The sequence below is a fragment of the Mus caroli genome, chromosome X, assembly GCF_900094665.2.
Source record: "Mus caroli chromosome X, CAROLI_EIJ_v1.1, whole genome shotgun sequence".
Taxonomy (NCBI): domain Eukaryota; kingdom Metazoa; phylum Chordata; class Mammalia; order Rodentia; family Muridae; genus Mus; species Mus caroli.
Window position 1 is genome coordinate 103,991,752 of NC_034589.1, and position 6,560 is coordinate 103,998,311.

General features: G+C 39.9%; 1 pseudogene; it reads left to right on the forward strand.

Moving 5' to 3' along the window:
- The first annotated feature begins 230 nt into the window (after positions 1 to 230).
- LOC110286341 lies at positions 231 to 2,869 on the forward strand (annotated as a pseudogene).
- Positions 2,870 to 6,560: the final 3,691 nt, after the last annotated feature.

The window sequence follows — 6,560 nt, forward strand, 5'->3', positions numbered from 1 at the left end:
GAAAAAGAAAATTTAAACTATTGAAATAATTTCATCATAATTTTGAATGTGGATGATGTGTAAGGTCAATAGGACTGATATGAAAGGAAAAGCAACAGAGATCTTTATTTCAAAAAATTTTACTGAAGCATACACTGGTCATTCAGTAAGAAAGGAATACAAAGAGAATAAAGCATGGTATTTGCACTTTTAAAATTAGAATATGGCCACACTGGAAGAAGGTCAATTCGATGGAAGAGAATTGCAGGAAACTCTGTCCTTTGTCTGCGGGATACTTGAGACAAGAAACACCACCAGGATTGACCAACAAAAGGTGCTGCCATGGTAATGACTGTGGAAGACAGAATGTTCTATGGGTGAGGCTCCAGAACACTAAGGAGCTAGAGAGTCAGTGGTGGCCCTAGATTCAGGTGTAGATGAGCAGATGCTGGTGTTTGATCCCAAGGAGAGTGATGGGGGTATTTCCTGGCCTAAAATAGAGTGGCTCCCACAATGGCCCCAAGAAGGGAAAAGGCCTGACATTTGTCATTGGTGAAGTAGCCACTGAACAGGGTATGTTACAGCACACAATATAGAGCATTCTTGACAGCTTTCTCCAAGGTTACAACTGCTCAATGTTTGCCTCTGGAGTCACTGGGGCTGGGAAGACACACACTATGCTGGGAATAAAGGGAGAGACTGGCATCATGTACCTGACCGCCATTGAACTGTATAGGCATCTTGAAGCCTGCCAGGAAGAAAAACAATTTGAGGTGCTCATCAGTTACCTGGAGGTGTATAGTGAGCAGATCCATGACCTCCTGGAGCCAAATGGACCATATACACACAATTCGTGAGGACCTTGCTAAAGGTGTTGTGGTGCCAGGACTTTCTACCAGCCAGCTTCAGCTGAGCAGCTACAGAAGATGCTGGTCAGATGAAACTGCAGACACACACAGCGCCACAGGGATGTCAATGCCACATCTTCCCACACTCGTGCCATTTTTCATATCTTTGTGAAGCAGCAGAACTAGGTTCCAGGACTGACCCAAGCTCTTAAAGTAGCCAAGATGAGACTGATTGACTTGACTGGCTCATAGCCCTCATCTAGTCCCCACAACAAAGGAGAGCAGCTGCAGGAGGGTGCCAACATCAACAGCTCTCTTTTAGCACTCATTGATATCCTCAATGCGACCAATGCAAGGGGCCACAAGTCTCATGTGCCCTACTGAGACAGCAGACTGACCCGTCTGCTAAAGGTCTCCACTGGGAGCAAGTGCTGCACTGTGATGGTTGGGGCCATCAATCTTTCCAGCCTGAATTATGAGGATACTTACAACTTCCTCAAATAGGCTAATTGTGCCAAGGAGATCAGACTCATGCTGAAGAGCAACGTGATTAGCCATTATATCACTATCTGCCAGCAGCTCCAGACTGAGGTGGTTACCCTAAATGAGGCTAGAGCTCAGGCACACAACAGTGCTTCCCACAGGCCACCACGCTGAGCATACCACAATGCCTAGCTCCCCATTTCAGCCTGGACGTTCCAGCTAGTCCTATACCCCAGAATTCCATCCAAAGTATGGAATTCTTCAAGAGGAGAGCCTGGGAACAGATGCCCAGGGACAGGGGATTGCGGAAGAAAATTATTCAGAATAGGAACAGTCCCCCCAGGACAAGCAGTTTCCAACCCAGATGCTAGAACTGAACATGCCAGGGTCCCCTAATCCAATTTTGCAGACGAAGCCAACCATTAACCAACACTCACTACAGAATCTGGAACTAGACTATTCTAAGCAGTTGGGCCTCTGGGTGCCTCTCCTGGCCCAGCAATAGGTGGCCTACCTTCTGACTCCTGACATGGTCAAAGAATTTGAAACCCTGCAGCAGTTAGTGCATGAAGAAAGCACTAAGCACAGGGCTGAGACCCCCAGGTCTGCAGGTCTGGCAAGGGGGGATCCTTTAGTTCAGGAGCTGTGTTCAGAGTCTAAGTCTTCAGAGTACTGTGATCCTATGACCATGACAAAGCAACTAAATGGTCTCAAACACACTCTGCAGATCCCACTCGCTCCTGATCACAGATCAGATAAGACATCCCAAAAGCCCACTAAGGAGAAGAAGACAAGGAAACTGAATCCCTTAGAGAGCTAGGCAGCCCACCAAGCTCCAAATCTGCCAGTGCCAGTCTTTCCTCCACTGCCTGAGGAGGGGCTCTCTAACTAAGGCCCATCATTTGAGTTGAGAACTCCCAAATAAAACATGAGCTTCTTCCCCTTCCACCTCCTCCAGAGTCTGCCCAGCTACAGTCATTAAAAGCTGGGTACCTCTGGTCCTTTCTACCTTACAGAACAGTTCCACTCCTCTGGCCCTTTTCATTTGTGACCTCAACACCACCTTCAATATCTCTGAGGAGTGCCCCTCCAAACCCTGATTCCATGAACTTATTGATTGTGAGAAAGTCCCCCTGGAGCTGGACAACACAGACCAGGCCTTTGTTCCTAGTGTACCTGTCCTCGTTCACCACGAAGTGCCCCAAGCCTTATCTTCCTACAACTACTGCAGCAAGAAGAGGCACTGTGAGATCCTCAGTCTCCAGAAGCTGCAGCAGCAGTGTTTGCCTCCCCAGTAGCTCCTTGAAGAGGCCAACCAGACCTTTTACAGTCCCAGAACCACGTTGAGCCCCCATTGCCTTAGTGACTGGAAGACTCATAAGGGACTGATTGGAGTGACAGTGCTGTTAACTGGGTGTTCTGATCACAAGGGACATCTGGTGCCCACGCTTGTTCTGATCATGATCTGCCAACACCTCAAGGCTGTCAGCCTTCACTTGTCCTTGGAGCTGCCAAAACCAAGAGTCCCTGGCCTGCCTTCCTCACATTGGTGCAATTAACACTACAATGCCTCTTCTCTGTAATGCCCTCCCCAGCCACTCATCTATTTGCTTTCTTTATTAATCTCCATCATCTTGTTAATATTGGTATATATGTGTATATATATATATATATATATATATATATATTCATTTGTGAGTGTTAAACGTGTGGCTATATTAAAGGATCCTGTAATGCTTTCTCATTCCCAAGCCTTCCACACAAGCAGGGAACACTTGGGCTCTGTTCTTTACCCCTCAATTTCATGTCTGAAGATGGAGCTCTGCACAGTGATGGCCTCTGTACAGTGAAGGTGGATGAGGACAAGGTGGGGTTGATGACAAGTATCAGCTTAGCTTTCCTGGTATTTAAGACATGTATCTTCAGTCCTGCACCCATAGCCTGAGGTGGGAATACCTCACCACTTGATGATAGAAGGCTTGTGATTCACTCATTAAACACGACATATGTCCTGATGTAAGGAGAGAGAGGACAGAACCTTAGGAATAAGTGATCATTAGTTATGTCAGCATTTAGGCATCATTCTCATTCTAGGTTTCTCCATATTCGCATCTGTGTAGGTGTATGTCTGTAGATCTATAGATCATAGATGTTTCCATTGTAATAATAAATCATCTCCATCTCTGGTGAAAGGAAAGTAAAATTATGAGTAAATGATAGGACCAAACTTGTGAAGTTTAAAGAAAAACTTAATGAAGAACAATGTGACTTTCATGTCTCCTCTCTTTGCCATTTGGTAGCCTGTATGGCAATAAATACACATGTGCTTAATGTTTTCTTAGTGAGTAAATAGATGAAAACCAAGTAGAAGGTATAGTAGAATTTAGCAAGGGAGAAATTAGTCCTTGATGCAGTAGTCGGGTAATGATTCATTAAGGAAGAACAATCACAAAGGGGGAAAAAAATCAAGTTACTTTTTATGGGTATTTCAAACAGTAAATAAGGCAATTGAGATACAAATATGTATGCAGAAAATATGTGTATTAAGTATTTTTGTTTTGGCAAAAAGAAATTCCTGACTAAAAGTATGTAAGGAAGGAGGAGTTTATTTCAACTCACAGTTTAAGAAGAGATGCTGTCTGTAACAGCAGGAAAATTTGGCACAATAGTATGAGATGGGTTATCCCAATGTGCATCCAGCTGAGAAGCCAACAGTAGGTAGGAAATGGGGCCAAGCTGTAAAACCTCAAGGCCTGCCACTAGTGAACCACTTCTTCCAGTGAATTTCTCCCTCTTAAAGGATCCACAACCTTCCAAAATAGAGCCATCATCTGGATAACAATTGTTTAAATAAATGAGCCAGTGATAGATATTTCACATTCAAACCACCCCACACAAGAAATTATAACACGTGTGCTTAGTATAGATAAAATTGACTTATCAGAACATACAATTTATTTGGGTATCAGAATGAAAAACCTCTTGTGTGTCTATTATTAGAAGACATAATGGTGCTGAATAGAGCACTGGATCATGAGGTAAGGCACTGGCTATTAATGACAGTTCAATAGGCTTTTTCTCTAGTAAAAATGATACTATGGAGTTATTATAGGCAAAGTATTTCTTGTATATTCAGAGACAGATTTCTAAGAGAATGAATGTATGAAAAGTAAATAGTAAATGTGCTGAAATTGTAGCAATGGGAAAATCCCTTCTGGGTGTAATAGTTGAGGAATGCTTCATAGGGGAAGAAATTGAGTTAATCGTAAAATGATACTTGGTTACTGAAAAGGGCATTTTATTCTATAGCTTCTATATTGGTCTGCAATGAAGAAAAACAGGCTATATAGAACAATCATAATTCTCAATACATAATTCACATTTCTCTTTACATAACAAATATTACATTTTCAAGTAAAGGGTTATTGCTTAATACTTGTACTTTTGTGAAATAGAGCATCCTTAAAAGGGTCACTGTGATCAAGAGACTTTTAAAACTTAACAGCATATTTTTAGAAATGATACATTATACACAGCAACAAGTGACTAAGTTGGTAACTTCCTCACTTTTTATCTTACATTTCCTCCTGAAGGTCAATAAGTGTCAGTTTAAGTATTTAGGACAGTTGTTAAAAGACTAATATTCTCATCATGGTGTTTTCTTGAACTTTAAGTTAAGTGTACAAATTTAAGGCAGGAACATTGGAAAATTACTAAATTATATGGCACTGGAGAGATATTACAAGGAAATTCTGATATTTCACTGCAAAATATTGCCAATTATGGTAGCTGTCAATTTAACAATAGGCTTATTCACTATGGTGTTTGATTAATGTGAAATTATTCAGTTGGCTACCTTGTAGTTGGCCTATTTTTGTGTCCAATTAGTATGCTAATAATGGTAATTATGTTCTATACTGCATGTCTCATCACCTAGAGGGTTTTTAAAATGATAAAATAATGAGAATAAACAAGCTGATGCTGACATTCAGTGGGCCATTCTAATTACTTACTGAGAGCACGCTGGGGAATCAACACTCAACCAGAGAAAATGATTCTTGCTTACTTTGTTAAAACTACTCTTTCCAAAGAGCTGTAAGAGTTTGCTGCTGCTTCTGTTATCAGTGAGCTATTTCATTCCCCACCTCCTTTTTGTTCTCTATGTTTATTTTCTGTACTCAATTTTAAAAAAGACAATCCAGTGGCAGTTAGACTTTGTGACTAGTATTTATATTAAAATAGCAGAAAACAAGAGATGGTATGCATTTCAATTGTACACATCTGAACCCAATATCTATGATTTCCTTTTTACTTTCTATAAAAGAACAAGCACAGAGCAAAGCAACATCTTCTATGACAACTGTTTTTGTACTTAAGGTTATATGAGAGGATTATTTTGTAAAAGTTCTCCAAAAGATAGCTGGACTTTCTTATATACCAAAAAGACATATTTCTAAAAATATAAATATAAAATTCTACATTAAAATAGCATGTTTAGTAGGTATTATGGTGACTCAGTGTGTAAAAACACTTGCTGCTCAGCCTGATGACCTGAGTTCAATCCATGGAATCTACGAGTTGAAAGAAGAGAACTGTTTCTTGTAAGTCATCCTCAAACCTCCATTTGGGCTCTTGACTACATACAGATCCCTGACAAGTAAATAGATGTAAAAGAAATAAAAATAAAGTATCAAATATTTTAGATAGCTACATGAGTTGTACTGGTTCTTTAGAAAATGTTATGTTTATAATTGTTGTAAAACAATTCAAGATATATAAGATAATCCTTTGAACATTTTGCATTTAAGAAAGATGTTAAATGGAACATGGGGCTTAGTTTTATATCCCTTGAATTACTTAAAGTTAAACTTGCAGTTTTGACAGCCACAAAAATAATAATGGAAACACTTTTCAATCTCAAATAATTGTTGCTAGGTGTAAAGCAAAGAGGATTTTACTTCCAAGCAGCTTCATGAAGAAATCCAATACTCATGTAATGATTGACTGTGTCATAGTGTACATATCGATTCTGTTGTTTGAGTTAGTCATTTCACCTACAAAATAGGATGTTGAATTGTTGTAGAGTTTCTTATATATTGCATCTATTATATAAAAATACTATTAGATTTTTTTATCAGTGGTGTTTTTGTGGTTAGATTTCAGAAATGTTAAGTCAGCATAAGATTTTTTATTTTTTGTTTTTAAGCTGAAGGCTTTTCAAAATACTTGATATACTACCCTTCTCCATGA